The sequence below is a fragment of the Aquila chrysaetos genome, chromosome 16 (assembly GCF_900496995.4).
Source record: "Aquila chrysaetos chrysaetos chromosome 16, bAquChr1.4, whole genome shotgun sequence".
NCBI lineage: Eukaryota > Metazoa > Chordata > Aves > Accipitriformes > Accipitridae > Aquila > Aquila chrysaetos.
In genome coordinates this window covers 9,643,495-9,662,170 of record NC_044019.1, presented here as the reverse complement: position 1 = coordinate 9,662,170, position 18,676 = coordinate 9,643,495, and the positions used below count along the sequence as shown (strand labels likewise).

The following is an 18,676-nucleotide window of genomic DNA, read 5'->3' as shown; positions in this document are numbered from 1 at the left end:
ACTGCCAGCTCCCCCATCCCCTGCACAGGGACACAAATGAATTTGAGCAAGGGGGAGTCTCGTCTGCTGGAAGACAAGATGCCATGCCTTTGTTCTTAGGCACAGACATGCCTGTATGAAAGACATTGTGCTTTTAAATCGAGACACGCAAACCAGCCACAGAGCTCCTGCATTGCACAGGTCACATGCCAGCTGGGCGATGCACAGCATAGCATTTGTGTGGATGACAGCAAACCACCACGCTCTTGCCCTCAGCTATGGATGTGAAGCCATGAGATGCTCTGTAGGAGCATCCAAAGGCAGATTTAACATCAAAGGAGAAACTAAAAGAAGTTTTTGTCTGCTGAAGTGTGCAGGCAACAGGTAAATTTGCCTCTAGATGATTACCTTCTATACACAGCCCCAAAAGAAAAACAACACAGCAGCAAGATGACCACAGAGTCCCCATCTACTCTGAGATGGACCAGTCTTGGTCTAAACAAGACCTGGTGTAGCTCCCTGAGGTCTGTGCCCACTGCTCTGCTTTGTCCTATACACATACGTATGAGCAAGATAACTTCCCACGTCAAATGCAACTTGAGTGTTGTCTTGTACCAGCCCAAAGGAGCATCCTCGCTGTCAAGCCATAACTAGTTCCTGGTATCTTCCCCTTGCTCCCCTTCCCCAGTGCTTAGGTGCCTTTTTTTTTTTTTTAAACTTTTAAAAATAGTTTTAAGTTTTTCCCACACTTCTGCTATGAATGATAAACCCTACTCAGTGCAGACAGGATAAGCACTGGGAAGTCATGCTGTGTTTATCACCTACATGGCTCCATCCTTCAGAGTCCTGCTGACTTGCCACAGGTCCCAGACAGATACTATGCATTTCAAGAACAGCAAGGTAAAATAATTTTAGTCCACAGTTGCAAGTGGCTTAGTGTTTGGAAAAGTTTTTGAACACTTAAGAGTATAAAGCCTCTTAGAATAGCTTGTTATAGGGGCAGACTGCATTTTGCCTACTCTAAGGAGGTTTTGCCTATTTTATCTGCTGTAAAAAGATTCAGCAGGGTTGGGAAAAAACTGCTAAGAGCCACCACAGCCTTAAAATATTTTCCCCACTGTAACATTACGAATGATCCAGTGATTTACCCAGAACATCTGAAAGCTAAACAACTTCAATAATACAGTCCAGAGGTTTCTTGTAGGGCTTGAAAGGAGCTCCCTGGAGCATCTGGGATCCCCCTAGCAGAACAGACTTGAAAGCCTCCCACAAGAAATTACAAAATTTTGAAAAGACTTTTGAAAATAAAAAAGAGCAGGTTGACTGCTGCTCAGGATGACATGTTGCATCTAAAGCTGGAAAGCAAATCCTGTATTGCTGTGCTCTAGTCCTTTCCCAAAGTGCTGGTGACCATCTCCTTGCAGAGAAGAGGAGCATTGCTACCCACAGATAAAACACTATGCAACAGCTGCTCAAGAATAAGTTTACTCCAAGCTGCCGTTGCAGTCTCTAATGGACACCAGGGGCCATCCTGACCTCCCTTCAGGAGGAACCTGAAGGGTTCTTGTTGGACATGCTACCCCAGCTTCTGGCTGAAGCCGCATCTCGGCGGCAGCGCTTGGCACTGGACAAGCCTGAGCAGCCAAAGGCGTTGCACTTGGAATGATCTGAAGAACGTGATTTTTCCTTGAGGGATAAAAATAAGAGCAATAAAAAAAACAACAACTGGGGGAGATATGATGAGCAAAAGCAGCAGTGCTCTCCAAGGCTCAGCTCACTTCTCTGCACCTTCGGACATCCGTAAGCGATTATTTGTCTCATCTTACCAACTCCTTAATGCAACCTGCTCGCTGCCACTGTGTCTTTCAGGCGTGGATGGAGACAGCTGGGAGATCCACCTTTCCCTAACTGTTCATTTTGAAAGCAGCCATTGCTCCCAGTTGCCAGCAGTGCGATAGAAATATTAAACCACACATAATAATTAGGGCTACCAGGGCAGCTCTTTCATGAGACATTATCAGCCAACAGCATGGGCATTTCACTGCTTTACACTCACCTATACAGACACCGGAAAAAAGCAAACTCTTCAAATTCATGGCAGGAACGGGTGTACCTTTCCCTGTTATTGACTCCACAATCAAAACAAAACAGGGATAGAAATATTAAAGTTTATTTTGTTCTCTTATTTTTCCAAGCTGCAGCTCTTACTTCAAATGTTCCCATGAATTTTGCTCAATACATGTTAATCGCAGCTTCATTTTTCAAAGTAGCAAGGTCTGAGTAACTGTCTTACAGCGTCATCTAATATATCTGCATCTTCTTCTTCTCACATCTTTCTTCTGTGAAGTTTAACTCAGGGAAATTCACTCCCCCACTTCTGACACTGTTTTTTGGTTGTTATGGGGTCAAAGAATTCAAATGAGGTCCTTAATGTGCTGCTAAAAATACAAATATTCTGCAGGCTGGAGGGACAAAATAAACTTTATGTCAAAATAAATGGGCAATTTTTCAAGACATTTACAAAGTGGAAGTTATTCTGAACGTCTCTGACCACAGTCTGTAATAAAATAACCAAAGGAAGAGCGACTCGGTAACATGGGAGGGTTTACACAGCAGAACACAGCAGCAAGACCACATGTATTTTGGCATCTGCCTCTGTAAAAGCCTCTCTGCAGCCAGAAAGGCCAGACTGGTGCAAAGGAGCCAGTTTTGCATCTCATGCCTGGAATGTGCACATTTGTTTTCTCTTTCTACTAGAACAGCGCAAAAGTCCAAATTTAGGAAAAAACTTGAAAGCAGAGAAAATGGTTGATAGCAGTGGGAGGGAGGGAGGGAGAAGGCAAGTGGCTGCACTGGCCTCGGCGCCTGACCACAATACTGCAGCTTTTTGGCGTACAAAGGCGATGCTGTGCTTGACTAGGTGATTTTCAAAGTACTCTGGAGAGGGAACAGAATACAGCTTAGCTCTCTAGCAGCCTATGTCAAATATAGATATTGAAGTTGGATATATTTATTATTTAATTCTGTGCGTACTCGGATTCCAGAGTAGTTTGACACCATGAAGTTATAGCATTTGCTTGAGGGAAATGACACCTTGTGTATACGAAAACTACTGAGACAATTTATTTTCTGCAGAGTTTGAGGAAACACATCATTCTGCCCTGATATAAATAGGCTACCTATAAATAGGCACAGCCTGTACCTGCCACACTTCTCCATATACCTATATAAGACTGAAAACTTTCTTTTTTTTTAAATACACCACTCAAATTACTTTCCCAAGCCTGCCACCCAATTTTCTCCTGCGAGTACTCTGTTTTCCCAGCAAACAGAGTTTTTTGTCCCCATGAAAAATACACAAGGTGAAGCAGCTATGAACATGAATGGTAAGAGAACGTGAACAATGCGAGAATGGTATTAGATAAATTTACTAGGATATCAGCAACAGAAAGCCCCAAGCCATGCACACTTAAATTCAGATGGAAAACAAAGTTACAAACTAGTTCCTTTTAAAAAGAATGAGTTGAAAACCCCCACCATCTGACATCTTACACTAAAACTTGCAGCTTCCAGTTTACAATTTAAGGAAGTAAAAATGAAACCCAGCAACAGTAAGCCTAAAGATGCTTAATGAAAATGCATGTTACTGCCTACCCACTTTGAACACTACCTAGCCATCAGCAAACCTGAAATAAAATATCCAAATTTTGGATGAGAAAAACTTTACTGAAATTAATTTGCCAGCTGAGATCTCAAGTATTGGCAATGGAAAGAAGGTGTCTGCATCAAAAATCCAAAGACTCGGTGCAAAAACTGTTATCCATAAATCAGATTTACGGTTACAACCCTCCCCCCAAGCCCCCTTATTTTTCCAGTAAGATCTGATGAGCTCCCACTGCCCCGCGCGAGGTGGTACCCACCGGGACCAGTCTGGCTGGGAGCGTGGAGAACCTCTGGCCACCGGTCACCCCACCTGCGCGTTGCAACCCTGCTCGCCGCCCCAAAGAGGAACCCGGCATCACCCATGGCCCGGGGGCAGGACACACGCGCATCCTCTGTCGCCCCCATCCACGACAACGTCTCCCACCTATAAACCCATCGGCAATCACCCTGCCTGGTTCGTTCCCCCTGTGCCGGTACCTGCAGAAGACACAGATGCCACCACCTCTTTCCACTGAGGTTGTTTGCCAAGGCCACATCTGCAGCCCTCTCCTCACCGCCAGGTCCTTGTCTCCCTTCCCGCTGCTCCATTTATATGAAACAAGGACAAACTTCCATTAAACTCCACCAGGACGTGAGACCTGTACGCAGAATTTAATCCATCAAAAATGCAAATGGATGTAGTCTAAGGAGTGGAGCTGAGACATCAAAGGCTCAGCCGATGGGCCCTGCGGAGGGTTGCGGGTGGTTGCACATCAGCACGCCTTGAGATGCCCTCTTGGAAATTCACTGCAAATGTGATTCCAGATCCAACTGCTCCGAGCCCACCTTGCAAAGCGGTTTTGGTGTTGGGACCTTGGCCAGAAAGCAGTTTCCCAGCCTTTGAATGGAATAGCGGTGGTGATGCTACCAAGCAACACACCTGAGCCAAAGCTCCTGAATTTTCAGTCTCTTCAAGCCCCTTCTGCCTCCTTACAAGGAAAGTACAGAACTTTTACATGCTTTTATACTGTTTTTACACCAGTTTTATACTGTCAGGCTGCACTATCACCAGACTGTATTGCTTGACTTCACCATTTTGCTGCAAGGTGAGCTGTAGATCCAGTGTCACCGGGCAGAAGGGCTTTTGAAAATGAAAATATCAGTAAAATCTCCTCTTTTTAGAAGTACAGCATAGCACCTTGTTCTCAAGCTTGGGCTGGATTTGGGGATATTCTGGAACCCAATTTTTAAATATTTTATACTGTAGAAAAGTACCTACTCAAGCCACTTGAGATGACAGGCTACGTTTTGGTTATTTCTCCGTTCCCGCTGCATCCACCAGTTAGAGCACATTAAAGGCAAGTATGATGCAGGCATACAGCCAAATACAGTTGAGTTACAAAATCTTAAGTTACCTACCCCAAGCAGAGTCATCGCAACCACCTGCACCCCTGCTCAGCATGCTCCATCTTCAGGGCAAAACTTCTAAAATTTGCATTTTTGCTTCAGTAACCTTTCACAGCACTGTACGTTTCTCCTGTCCAGCTGCACCCCAGCCCACAGAAACATGTATAATTTTTTTTCTGCATGCTATTGCAAGCAGAAGGTCATTGAAAAAGGAGAAATGAACTTAGGTGAAGATGTGTTGGAGTCCTGAGTGTGCCCAGTTAACGACTAATAGAGGCTGCTGTTAGGAGAAGGAAAAAAAAAAAAAAAAAAAAAGAAAAAAAAAGGTTTTGACTGACACACTGTACTTAAACACCACGCTGGCCTGTATCAGACTGAAACTACCGCTGTGGAATAAAGTAAAAAAGGTACACACTTACTACAACCACATCCACCACTGCCGAAACTCAACAAGTCGCCGTTCCTGTTTCACGTTCTATTTTAAAAGCACATTTTAACACAGCATTTTATATCTTTAGCTGTCTATGGCATAAGCCTGCAATTTTTCCTTTGGGGAACAGGCTTAAAGGAAATGCTTATTCATCTATGCAAGTGGAAATGCTTATACAACATGTGCTAAAAGGTGAGACCCTCACACAAGGCACATTTGCAGTCTGCATCACTTCCCAGCAAAGCACTGCTCTCACTTGTAAAGCTGCTAGTAGTTGTAACAGCGGCTCACGTGCTTGCACGCCCTGGAATAAACCCGGCCACGCAAAGCGGTGCAACAGTCTGCTTGCAAAGCGGCTGAAGCAAGCTGCGAAAAGCCGAATAAACCCTCTCAGGGTTTTATTAAGTGCAAGGAACAGGCACCGCGAGATGCTTCAAACCGTGCAGGCTATCGGCTCACAGCAAACGCCCCGTCCTGGTTGCCTGGTATAATTCGGGGGGCACAGTCGGCTGCAGCGAGCTGAGGGGAGCTGTCGTCAGAAGCTCTTCTCCCACGCGCTTAAAGCCTTTCAAAAGCAAAGCCGCGGGGTTGCACCACTGTACGTACCTACCAAGCACAGCCAAAACGAGCACGGCTTTGGGCCTGCTTCGACGGCATCGCCACAGCCCCAGGAGACCTCAAAGCCTCCTAAGGCGTCCGTGAGGAGCTGCGGGCTGCTGCAGGCAGGCCCCGGCGGGCAGGCCCCGGCGGGCAGGCCGGCGACGCGCCGCAGGAGGAAGGGAAGCGAGGGCCACGCGCCGCCAGCCGCGGGCAGAGCTTCTGCTTCAGGAGAGCCGGCTCCCCACGCGGAAGCCGAGCTGCTCCCGAGGTCTCGGTGCAAGGCCGGCCAGCGTCCCCACCTCTGGCATCGCAGCCGCCGCAGTATTTTTTACTAGAAACCCAAATTTCAATCCCCAAATGGGCAACGCACTCAAGGCGCTCGCATCGAGGACTTCTGCTGATCCCCGTCCACAGCTCTTCCCTCGTTAGCCAACCCAGACTCAAACGCCCTGGCCAGGCACCAGCTTCAAAAAAAAACGTCACCGGGCTGCACGTCACCGATCTTAGCCCAAATCCGGCAGTCGCTTACAACCCTGCTTCCGAAAAGGAAATCAAACTTGCACTCGCAAAGTGAATTATGACTTCAGGAATGAAATTACTATCAAGCAGGATGAACCAAGATACAGGAGATCCTGTTTGCATGTTTATTTCCTTGACTACAACAAAAACTCAAGAGCACACAAGCAAGCTTTTTTTTTTTTAGGAGCATGAGGACCCGTAAGCCAGCTGAATTGCAAGGAGGTTTGTGTTTTAAGTGTCTCAGTGTCTTTGAAAATGACTGCCCATAGATCACTTTATATGAGCCACAGATGTGTTACGAAAATTTAAACACGCTCCTGTCCCACTAAACTTGCATCGTATCTGAAAGTGCGCTGGATAAAAACACGCTCACCTCCCTTAGTAGAGGCACTGGGAACACTCAAGTGAGAACCTCCACTGCAACTCGCTTTGATGCCACCAGCAACATCCCAACAAGCCAGAGCATCCAGCATCATCACAGGCGAGATCCTGCTGATTTATTAGCACGTATACCCACAGCACATGATGGCTCTTGGGGCGATTCCCACCTGCTCCGGAGCTGGTCTGTGAGGTCGGAGAAGGGAGCATGGAAATTCAACCTGGCTCCAAGCAACATGTCCTTACCTGAGCCTGGTATCAGGTGCCGAGATGCATCAGTTCAGCTGGAGTTGTCCTCTCCCCTGCGGGCATCTACCTGGCAGGAGTTGGTTGTCTCCGCCGTGGGGTGGCAAGGACCCCCAGCTGCTGCGGCCCACCAGTCAAATACCCTTTTGCTTCACCCGCGCTGCCCCAGCTCAGTGCGGCAGCTCTCCCCTCCGCTCCTCCAGCAGCTGAGAGCTCAGTGCGAGGGGCTGGGAGAAAAGGCAAGGCGGGAGGTAATCTCCACGCGGGCTCTCTCTTCCCCTGGGCTCACTGCGAAGGAAATAAGAAGTTGGTAAGTTTTGCAGTTCTGGCATGGTGGTGGCACCATCCTTTACCAGCGCAGGAGGTGTTTGCATGCAGAGGCAAGGCAGGTCCCATTGGAGCAGGCAGCAAGCCCTCAACCTGGTGGGGAAGGAACAGGCTGTAACAGGAGGGCACCCAACAGCAGAAAGTAAACTACGCTTGTCTGCGCTGCAAGAAAACCCTCAGGGTGGGTTGTGCTCCGATTTTGTTGATTCGGTGGGTTTTTCAGGATTAGTTTCCTCCCTACCCAGCTCACAGCATAAGCCCGGCCCAGCACGGACTTGTGCTAACAGAGAGGACTTGTTATAGGGGTTTTGTTTGGGGCTGGGCAGGAATTTTACAACTATCCGACCTTACATGCCAGCCTGCATGCCTTCAGCTGCACAACATCATCTTGTCCCGGGGGTTTCTCCAGGGGTGCTCAGCTCAGACATAACCCAGCACCTGGTTTGCAGCAGGGGCTGTGTTTTAGCCCATCTTCTGGCCTGGTTGAGTGCCAGGGGATGGAGGGGCTTCCCATGTAGATCTCAGAGTCCATCACACCTTTGTACCAGCAGACACACATGCTACCGGCAACTCAGCAGGCAGAACGTGCCCCCTGCCCAAGCCAAAGGCACAGTGTGACACCCAACTTCAGCCGATCTAAGAGCACGTTGCCACCAAGAAGGGATGCAATGGGGGATCCAGGCCACTCCTCCAGCAACAAGCTGTGGGGAAATGGAGATGCAGCATATGGGACTTCAGTCAGGTTAAGACCAGTAGCACACCATCGCCAGCTCGCACAGCCGAAGAGCTGGCACCGGCAGCACTGCCTAAGTCACCTCCTGGCACCTGCAGTTCTGACCCGATACATCCGAACAGCTAACACCGTTCAAAGGACACCAGAGCTCAACATACAGCTATCATTTTTTTAAAACAAGTTTTTCATTCTCACCTTAAGCAACCCAGAGAAGCAACGCACTGGTTTCCCAAGTGTGAAATCAAGACATCACCCCAAAGCACAACGCTTCTGTTGGAAACCAGCAAGCGCCGGGAGGGGGAAGTGTGCGCCGATGCCCGGGAGAGGAAGCACAGCTTGCTTTCGTCATGAACAGCCACTTTAATAACACCACCTCTCCTCCGATCCCCCTCACAAGCACCTGTGAATGGACTTTTCCCCACGTTCCTGGGCTGTCCTGTGCCAAATTTCCCTGCTGTCACCCCCCTCAGCACCCAGACACAATGACTCAGAGACCCCAAAGTGCAGAAGACTTCACACCCTTTCAGAGGTGGCCACCTCTATCATCAAGCAACCTGTAACACAGATTACACTATATATACATTATCACTGAGTAGATTATAATGTGGCTTACACATATTATAATGCAGATGACACACATTTCCCTCTGTTTTCCCAATTTGCCCCAAGCTTTTAAAGTATGATGGCAAGCTGTGGTCACAACGATGATAATACTTTGCCATTAGACTATGGCAACACCATGAAACCCAAATACATTGGCCAAGTCTTTTAGTTATAGAAGTAACTAAAAAAACTATGTAATGCTACATTTACATGCTATCCACCCCCCTCAACACTACCAGCATGCACAGCAGCGCTGCCAGTAAATAAAACCTCAACCCTCTCGCCACCATACTTCCTGTGCTCCCAGCACTTACCTATCACTCTCATTTTCACACACATTTTTTTGCACTATGCCTTGGGCTCTTCTGCCCAATGATGGAGACAGGAGGAGAGAAGCAAGAGGGCTGATAAAGACATTTGATCTCCTCCCTGCTTATGCTTGGTAAGCCCAGCCTTGGTGCTTCTGCAAAGCTCAGCTGTTGCAATGTCAGAAGACGCAGCTTTAGACGTAAGCTAAACCCTCTGAGAAGAACAGCGAGTCTACCAGCAATTCTTCATCAGTTTCTATTTTTAGACCTCACGGGAAATAAAAGAGCATCCAAACATTTTTTTTTTAAGCTCTTTTTGACAGAAACTCATCTTGTCCAGACAACAATAGCAAAAAAAAAACCCCAAACAAAAACCAGCGCAAAAAACCCCAAGGTGCATGTATTTTTTTTTTTTTTAAAGCACCATTATTTAAATGATTTCTCATTTAAAAAAGAGAAGTAAACTGAAGAATGCAAAAGTCCACGTGCTGCTTTGGGAATTCAAGACTAATTTTCTCTCTGCATTCCCTCCTTCCTCCATTCGAGTGTCTATAAAAAGGCCAGAAAAGCCGGGGGGGGGGCAGGGCAAATCCCCTTTTTTCAGGTGATGCACTGACCTGGAAAGGAACTATATAAACATGGAGCTTAGGAACCAGCTTCTTCTGTTTGTTTAAGACTGGAAGAGCAGTTTACATTTCCTTAACCATAAACTAAAGGAAACTACAACGATGGTCATTATCCACTTGGACATGCATTCCTCTCAAAATATTGTTATTTTATTCTTTTCAGTCCATGTAGCAACACCACGGGACACGCTGCTACTCCCTTTTACCATCCCCACGGTCATTCTTGCCTCCAGCTATACATGGCAATTTTGGGCAAACTAAAAGCTCTTATTGCATCTCCTTTTGCTGTTTAAAACTTTTCCTGCTTTTCGGCTCAGCGGCCACAGCCAGCTAGAGACCACCCACACCTAACACGTGCCCGAAGCAGCGGGGTGAGGACACGCGTCCTGGCTGATACCTAAGATGTCACCCTGGGCACTGCAGAGCTAGCAATGGTCACTAGCCAAAACCAAAGGAACAAGGATGCAAAAAGAAGCTATCGTGCTGCCAGCAGCCCTTGCTCTCCTTGGCACAGAGGGGCAGCATCTTTTTAGAAACACAAATAAGGAAATAACAAACGTACTATCATATAAAGTCACTGGGACAGCCAATGAAATAAATGGGTAGGAAGTTAAAAATCCACTAACAACAAGATGCAGCTTGTCCATGGAAAACTCACCCAAAATAATCATCAAGGCGAATGATTTATAAGTTACAGACATATAAGTTGAGTTAAAGTGAGACCTACGCTGACCATGTGGAGTCTTGCACCACTTGCCAGAGCCCCTGGCTGCACCCCATTTTTAGGAGGGGAGGCAGCTTGAGCCATTAGCCTGACCCTGACCCAGACTAATGCCCATCCCCTAGGAAAATATGTATTTTAAATGAGGTTCTCCGAGTACCATCCTCATTCCTTCAACTGCTGTAATAAGTTTAATCAGCCCAAACTGCCTCCAAACACAGAACCCCATGCAGTAAATTATTTGTATTTGGCAGCCTCTGCAGAGGACACTCCCTGACCATTTTGCTGGCAGTACCTTGGACTTGCATTACCTTCAAACAGCATCTCTGGACTCTAATGGGCGAGCTGTTGTTAACTTCTTTTTTTCTACCAAAGCCCCACGCAGGCATGTTTGGTAACAGAAAACTTCAGGGGAAAAAGAAGTATTTGATCCGACACTGGGAAGTACGGAGAAAATGTCTCCCAAAGCTCTTTTACAGCCCTGAACCATATGCAGGACAGCATTAGGATACACAAAATTTTTAAGGAGTATGAAAGCAATCTTTTTTTAATTACAACATAACCTTTCCCTTCCTTTTTGCTTGTTGATAACTCCTAAAATTACCCCAACTGAACAGCCGCAGGAATTTTTGCTATTTTTTTTGTGCATAAGCAACTTTTTATATAAACAAGAAAATTTAATGGTTGTGTTCCCTTTGAGGAAATTGTTCACACAAGAAGTCCCCCCCTCTTCCCTTCATGGAAAATATTTTTATAAAATCCAACCGGAGGCGAAGACTTAAGGCAGATGTAATATTTCAGCTTACAAAACAGCAATGGTCATGTAGGACATGGCTCGCCCGGCAGCCCCCTCCCTGGCAGTGTTGCAGGCCAGGTTGGATGGGGCTTTGAGCAACCTGGTCTAGCGGAAGGTGTCCCTGCCCATGGCAGGGGGGTTGGAACGAGATGATCTTTAAGGTCCCTTCCCACCCAAACCATTCTATGATTCTATGACACCCTGTTAAAAGCAGCTCGCCAGCTTATGAGTCAATGTAAAAATAACTCAAGGGTTCTTGTTTTTGTTTTTTTTAATAGTTGAAATCAACATCTGTGTCATTTGGTCAGGGCTCCAAAATACATCTTACAATTCACAATGTATTTGGCTGTTACCACTTTACCATGGTCAACATAAAACTAAACCTGACACTAAAAATGGATCCATTGAGACATGCAACTTACCGAGCAGGGAAAATGAAATGGCACTGATATTTTGGAGTAAGCTGTATTACTGCAATAACAGTTTCCGTACTTTAGATATAAGCGCAATGAAAAGATGCTCAGGGGAGCAGTGGAAACGCAGCCAGGCGGGTTGGTGCTGGATGCTGGTAAGACCTAAGTGTGGAAGAGGATGCGACTCTCCCGGTCGCTGGCAAAGCCCTAGTGCTGGTAGCGGGCAGCTGGTGAGGTGCCATGCTGGGCAGTGACTGACAGCAATCAGCATCAGCTCCGGGCCATCAACAGCAGCCAAACCAGTGGTCCCAAAACTGCGGTCCGAGCCCACGCCGCCAACCAACCACAACCCTGTGCAAGTGCGGAGCCCATCTCCCCGTCACTGCAGCGGGAGTCCCCAGTCCCGGAGCAAAGCCATGCTGGTCCCCAGTGCAGTGGGTGTGAGCAGCTGGCACTGCTGCATGTCTGCTTGGGGGATAAAATGAGTCTTCCCCCCTCCTCCACCAGCCCTATGTTCACCCAAAGCCCCCAACAACACTTTTTTCCTTGCAAGCTCACCCTCAGCACTTGGGGTATTTCCTAATTAGCTAAACGCCAGCCTCCAAAGAGCTCGGCAAGGACTGCTCACATCACCACGCTGCCGTCCCACGGGCTTTATCAAAATGGCAGCACTTTCCCCCAACCCACAGCAGTGAGGGTGAGCCCCTGGCATGCACCCCTCCATCTGGGAGATGGCAGAGCACCGCCACACTTCGTGGCACGTACCACCACGTAATGACATATGCCCCCAGCATCCCTAGGCCACCTCAAACGTGTGTCAACCAGAAATTCAGGTTTGCTGACTCAGCATCTCCCCCACCTCTGGTTTGGAAACCTCCTGTGATGATCACAGCATCAGGAAGAGGCACGGATTCAGCTTGGTTTCTGGGGGGAGAACGCTACGCTCGAGTACATCATCTGGGTCATCCCTCGTTTTACCCCACGAGGGACTCAAAGGTGAAGGGGTGGCACAAGGAACCCCATGTTTGGAGTCCAGCTCCACGTGGTACATGGAGAGCCCCGAGCAGGTCTGGTGTTGACCTGCACCCACAGGTGCCACCATGGAGCCCAATACCCTTGGGGATGTACAACTGAGTCAGCCAGGTGACACAGGCAGACATCAAACAGGATGTCATCTTTCCATTTCTAGTTTTTCGGAGGCGTTCAGGCAGCACCTTCAATCAAATATGCTTGAAAAAGCAACACAAGGAACTTCAGAAAAACCAATGCTCAAAACTGCAGTACATCTATTACCTACAATTACTGTTTTCCATGTCCTCAGTATTTCTGATGTGAATAATGGACAGCAATGGAAGCGGGATAAAAGCAAGTCAAAGGGGACCACAGCAGGCTCAAGTCCACTAATGAAAATGTTTGAGAAGGGTTCTTCCAGTGAAGGCTGGAGCTTGCATGGGGAAAGTGACAGTATGCATGGAAGAACTAAAAAAATTACAAAACCCCATCTCAGATGAGATAAAAAGCAGAGGGAGAAGTTTAAGTAGATTACATCACTGCCACAGGCTCTCAAGACAAGCATTTGGTACGACGGAGACCCATGCAAGGCTGCCCATAAAAGCAGCAGCAGCAGGTGCTGCTCTCCCCAGGAAACAAACACAACTCGAGTATCACCTGTGTTTCAAGATGCAGTCTTACTTAGCTGAAGACATGCTCAGCTAAAGAAAAAAAAAAAGATAATTTCAACTTGAAAGATGCATTTGTCTTAAAAATGCTTTAACATTCACCCAACAAAGCAACAACTAGGCAGTTCACTTAAAACACCTTCACTTAAAACAGTTCACTTATAAACACAAAATTTCAGTTAACTGCTACAAAAGACATTTGCAAGCAGGGTGATTATTTCCTCCACAGCCTGGGAAGTGGGAATCTTCCTGTTCTAAGATCAAAACCTGGGAGGGCTGAATGCATCCTACTAAAGTGCAGCTGGGCTCGGCCCTGTGCAAGAAGGCTTGGAAAAGGGAATTTGTCAATAAATAAGCATCTGAGGGCAGTGGAGGGTGTTTTGATATGAAGGGCACAAAGAAATCCTTTTTTTTTTTTCCCTAAAGTAAAAAGTGGGGCCAACATAAAGAATAAGATGCATGCTCAAGTTAGAACATGCCTGCAGGCCTTTGGATAAGACTTCAAAATAGAATAGCAATTGCACAGGAGTTTTCTGCATTTTATTTTTTACAAAACGTCAAGTCCTTCAGCAGGAAGGATCCTTTGCAGAGAGCAGAGATGAGAGCTGGTTCACTCTTTATCATCATCTTTATAATAGAGAGGAGCCTTTAATTTAAAGCACAGTTGCTTCAGTCTTGTCCTGGCCGAGTACAAACCAAGGAGTTCGTCTTCCCGGTTCCCATTTCCCCTGTAAGCCTGGACCTGGATTCCGGTCTCGGCCCACTGGTCCACCGGTTGCAGACCCTCCTTTAGCACCTGCTATCAGACAGATGCACAGCTGCAGCAAAACAAAAGCGGTGCCTTTCCCACCTGCTCCGAGCAGCCTATCCTCTCCTTATGGATATCTCCCCACCGGACCCTCTCCTAGGACCCACTACAGGAGGGCGAGCACTAAATCTCTTTTGCAGCAGTAACTCCTGCACTGCGCTAAACCTATTACGTGTTTCTCCCACTTCCTTCCATTGACAGAAAACAAAAGCTTATACTGTTGCTCACCGTTATCGTAAAATATTTGCTTTCCCAGATTGTTTCTCCCCTCCTCGTTTCGGAAGGGTTTTCAGTAGAAGAACAGGCTCACTCCCAACAAAAAGCAGCAAGGGGTGATTTGGGACAGAGACCCTTCTGAGCCCCCCCAGCAAATCCAGCCCAGACACAGGCACAGCCTGGTCCTGCCCTTCCCATCGCTGCTGGGGACTGCACGCTCCAGCACCTCCTCTGTCAGGAGACAATGCTCCAGCTGCCTGGCCTGCAGAGACGGGGCCAACTCTGCAGCGCTGACCTGGCTTCAAGTAGCTGTCCCTGTTTTCTAGCTGCAGATCATCTCTAGAAGATACTCTGCCCACTCTGAGCATCTGCTGTATCATACTCTGAGTATCTGCTGTTTCTCTCTTCTCACCATGCACTGCACTTCCTTCCTGCCAGATCCCTTATCACCACGTTTCACCCCAAAACCACCCGGATGAAACTTCCACTCTTGCTGATGCTGCTCTTTTATTCAGCGACCAAAGGAATCACTCTTGTGCCAGGCACTAAGCCTGTGGTGGTCCTGCCAATGAGCGACACAGAATTAAACGCAGGTGTCACATGGAAACACAGTGCTAAGCTTACAGGTCCCAAAAAAGCACTGAATGCATGCACATGCTTGGTCACTTTTTATTTTTATTTTATTTTTTTTTAAGCAACCAGAGTATCAAGTGTCAGGTCCTAAAACCAAGAAGGGCACCAAAAGTCCAAGTATTATTCAGGATATGAAATACTCAACTACTGCAACCCAAGCTGACACCTTGCAAACTCCTAACTGAAATCTGCCCATGATGGCTGTTGCCAAGCCCAAACAGCTTTTAGACGCACGTGTTTAGTTCCCTGCAATGAAAGCATTACCCAGACAGCTACTCCATACCCCGAAACCAATGCAAGGGAAAATGTGGAGTCGCAGACACCACGCTCCTGCAGGAGCTCAGCACCAGCCCTGCATTATCTGCTGGTGAAAGCTCGCAGGAGGTCTCATCCAGAAGAGGAAAGCTCAGGTCTTAACTCTGGCAATCACTTTGGCATGAGGCTCTACCGAAGACTGAACAGATTTTGAAAATATGAGCTTCAAAATAAATAAATTCTTGGTCCAAGAACACCGGAAAAAAACAAAGACCACTTTGGCAAGTTTCTGGTGTTAAATGATCCATAACCTCTTCCAAGCAAGATCCTCTTTACCATGGCAAGTCCTGCCCAGCCCCGGAGCAGCACGGGGCTTGCAAGCCTCCCCATACCCCTGCAGCCCTGCTCCTCGCCGCTGGCAGCTGCAGGATGTGGGCTCTGTGCTTCGGGGAGTAGTGACCCTTTTTTTTTTTTTTTTTTTTTCTGACCCAAGGCTGGACCAGTGACCGTGTGTGGTGTCAACACCTTCAGCAGGCTGGGCTGTCATTTCTGACAGTGCTTGTGGTCGTTAAAAAGGCACCACAGCTTGAAAGGGCTTGCTGGCAAGCAAAACAGTCTCAGCTCAGGGAATGTTTCCTTCATTTCATTTATTGCCAATTAGCAGAAACTCCTCATCACTGATTTGGGTACTGAGAAAAAAATACCTATATAAAGAAGTAAACAACCACTTAAACACCTTCCTTGTCCCTTCCCCAGGCTCAGCCCAAGCCAGACACCTCCCCAGCCCCACCACCAGCATCAATGTCCCTGATGCCCCCTGCGACGCAGTGGCACGCCACCAATGCAGCATGGACACCTCTTGCCTGTCCTTCTTCCTGCCCGTGTTCACATGGCATGCGTTTATTATTTACATGCAGCTTAATTGCTTTCCTCACCCAATGTCATCAGAGGCAAGCGCGGAGAAACACCTAACTGTGCAGTTCACTTTGGAAAGCCCGACCATCTCTGCTGGTAACTACCAAGAGACAGATAGCATCAGCAACCCAACCTGAAAGCCCTTCTCTCCTCCTGCTTTTTATAGCACCGCTCTTTGAGAAGCTTTTTCATGGCCACTTTGGTGTTTGCAAAAGCCCAGGACCAGCTCACCTGATCCCAAAGATCTGTGTTGGCTTTTCAGTCCGTAGACATCAGGCAAGTCCAGCAGCCTATGGACTGATGAAGATGACCTTCAGGTCGTACACTGGAATTTGTTGGCTTCCTTATCATCTCAGAGACATTCGCAGGTAAGTCCCAAGTGTCTCCAGACAGCCACAGCCCAAAGCACTACACAAAGACCTGAAATTTAAGTTGCCATTCCTTATGCCTGCCCTCCCATGGGATTCCTGCACTACAGCATCTCCATCAGCATGTCATTCCTCTGTCCAAGCTTTCCTCTTCCAACCTTTTAAACTTGTCCAAATTCAGTTTTTTGATCCCATTCTCAAGTGCTTTTAAGAACTGGCAATCTTACAGCTGCTGCAGCCAGGGGAAAAGCTGAAGTGCAAGCCACCCCTCTGACCTGGGAAAGGTCCCTCATGAGATGCACCCAACTCTAACATCACACGCTCTTAGGCACCAAAATCCATCAGAAAACAGATTTCAATACTTCTCCTGCCTGTGGGCTGCTCCTCCCTCTTCTCCTCCCCCCAGCAACATGCCTTTGGCTGAAAAAGTTTCTGGAACTACAAAAACTTTAAAGAAAGCGTTAGAGAAATGTATTATTAAGAGAAGGTCATAAAAGAACAACAACTTGAGAATAGCTGCAGCTAAAAATACCCGATCCCCACACCCCTTCTTTAGAGAAAGCATTATCAGATATCACTTCCCAATGTTAAAAACATGTATGTTTGTTTTTTAATTAAGGTAGTATTTTGAACACTGGATTTTCTTGCCCGGGAACACAACAAGAGACCTTGGGAAAAGTCTTGGTTGCTGCCTCAAAGATCCCACTTTTCTGTGCCATCTGATGGTACGATACTGTCTGAATCTGGCACCTGCAAATCTGTATTTTCTTCTAGCACCACCTAACTTTGCAAAATAACTTTCTAAAGAGACCAAAGTATTTTGGCCAGCCATACAGAGTTGCAGAGCGTTTGTGCAATATGGATTTATTTTTATTTTTTAATACTTCAGAGTATCGAGGTGGAGAACGTGGGAAGGAGATAATGTCAACAAGCAGAGCAGCAGCGCAGAGGAAGCATTGGCGCAGGGCTGGAAACCGCCTCTCGCCTGACCCAAATCCTAGGCAGGACTGCAAAAATCTGCATTATGGACCAACTGATTTGGTTACTCAGTATGCTGCCCAAAATCCTCCCAGCCCTAAAGGGTGTAATCGACGTTTAGTGGACAGCAAAATAGCCATGATGTACAGCAATCTGATGGCTTCCTTACAAGAGTAGGATGAGCAGACTAAAGGGAGCCAATTAAATGCCCCCCAGCAAAGAGTTTTGTACCACTTCATTGCTTAAATAAGCTCTGGTTTATTGATCACGTAGAAAAATACCCAGGAATTACTGCAGGCGGGTAAGGGAACACCTGTGCTAACATTTTAGCAAACCAAGCACGTACAAGGGGAAGGTTAGCACACCACAGCATGCTTTTTCCTCCAAAGATGTAAATGAAATCCAGGAATAACTTCTCCAGAAGGTCCCAAAACCTTGTCCAGGTCACACTCTTTACTTTCTAACCCTTAACAAATATATACCTTTCCCCCATTCAGAAATGCTCAAAACAATACTTTTTTTTTAAGAAATCACACACACAAATATAATTTTGTCAGTCCATTAATTTGGTGGCCAACTCTTGCCCTGCTGTCCCTCCCAGGTGCCCCCTTCCCTCCACCATAAAACAAGCAGCACATCTCATGGGAAATGAGCCCATTTCCCCTGCTCCCTCATACGTTTAGTCCACTTGCTCCCCTGTCAAAGTCATCTGAAACTGGCCTGATGCAAAATTTAGCAGCATTGATGATACTGAGTGTGGAAGCCTCCTGCTTCCCTGAGAAGTCAGGGTGAATACCCACCAAAAAGCACTTCGAGGACTAACCTGAAAGCGATGAGCAGGAAGACAACCACAGCTATGTTATACTGTTGAAAAGTTGGCTAAAGGAGATACACCAGTCTGCTGGGGGACCTCCCCGGAGGAGGATCGGGGTTATTTTGAAGGACAGCCACTGAGCAGGACCATGGAGATGCATTAAGAAAGAGGCAAGGCTCAGCTTCACGGCCACCACCTCCCTCCATCCGCTCAGCCCGGAGGAACTTGGAAGACGTGCCCACATGATGTCATTACTGGGTTGGTGTCTAAATAAAGGAAGCT

The 18,676-nt window shown here is 47.1% G+C and overlaps 1 protein-coding gene across 15 annotated transcripts in view; it reads right to left on the bottom strand.

The window, feature by feature from the left end:
• LOC115351815 (USP6 N-terminal-like protein) overlaps positions 1 to 18,676 on the bottom strand; it is an 87,642-nt gene that overhangs the window by 31,982 nt on the left and 36,984 nt on the right. For 7 of the 15 annotated variants that reach the window (XM_030039120.2, XM_041129190.1, XM_030039127.2 and 4 more), the window contains one exon: positions 7,202 to 7,489. The exons of 2 other annotated variants lie outside the window; for them this stretch is intronic. The gene's annotated coding sequence lies outside the window, so the exon portion shown is untranslated. Of the gene's footprint in view, positions 1 to 1,805; positions 2,007 to 2,035; positions 2,049 to 4,119; positions 4,281 to 5,040; positions 5,309 to 6,068; positions 6,158 to 7,201; positions 7,490 to 18,403; positions 18,602 to 18,676 lie in introns of those variants that run through there. 6 more of the 15 variants (XM_041129182.1, XM_041129181.1, XM_041129185.1 and 3 more) reach the window with 6 other exon arrangements.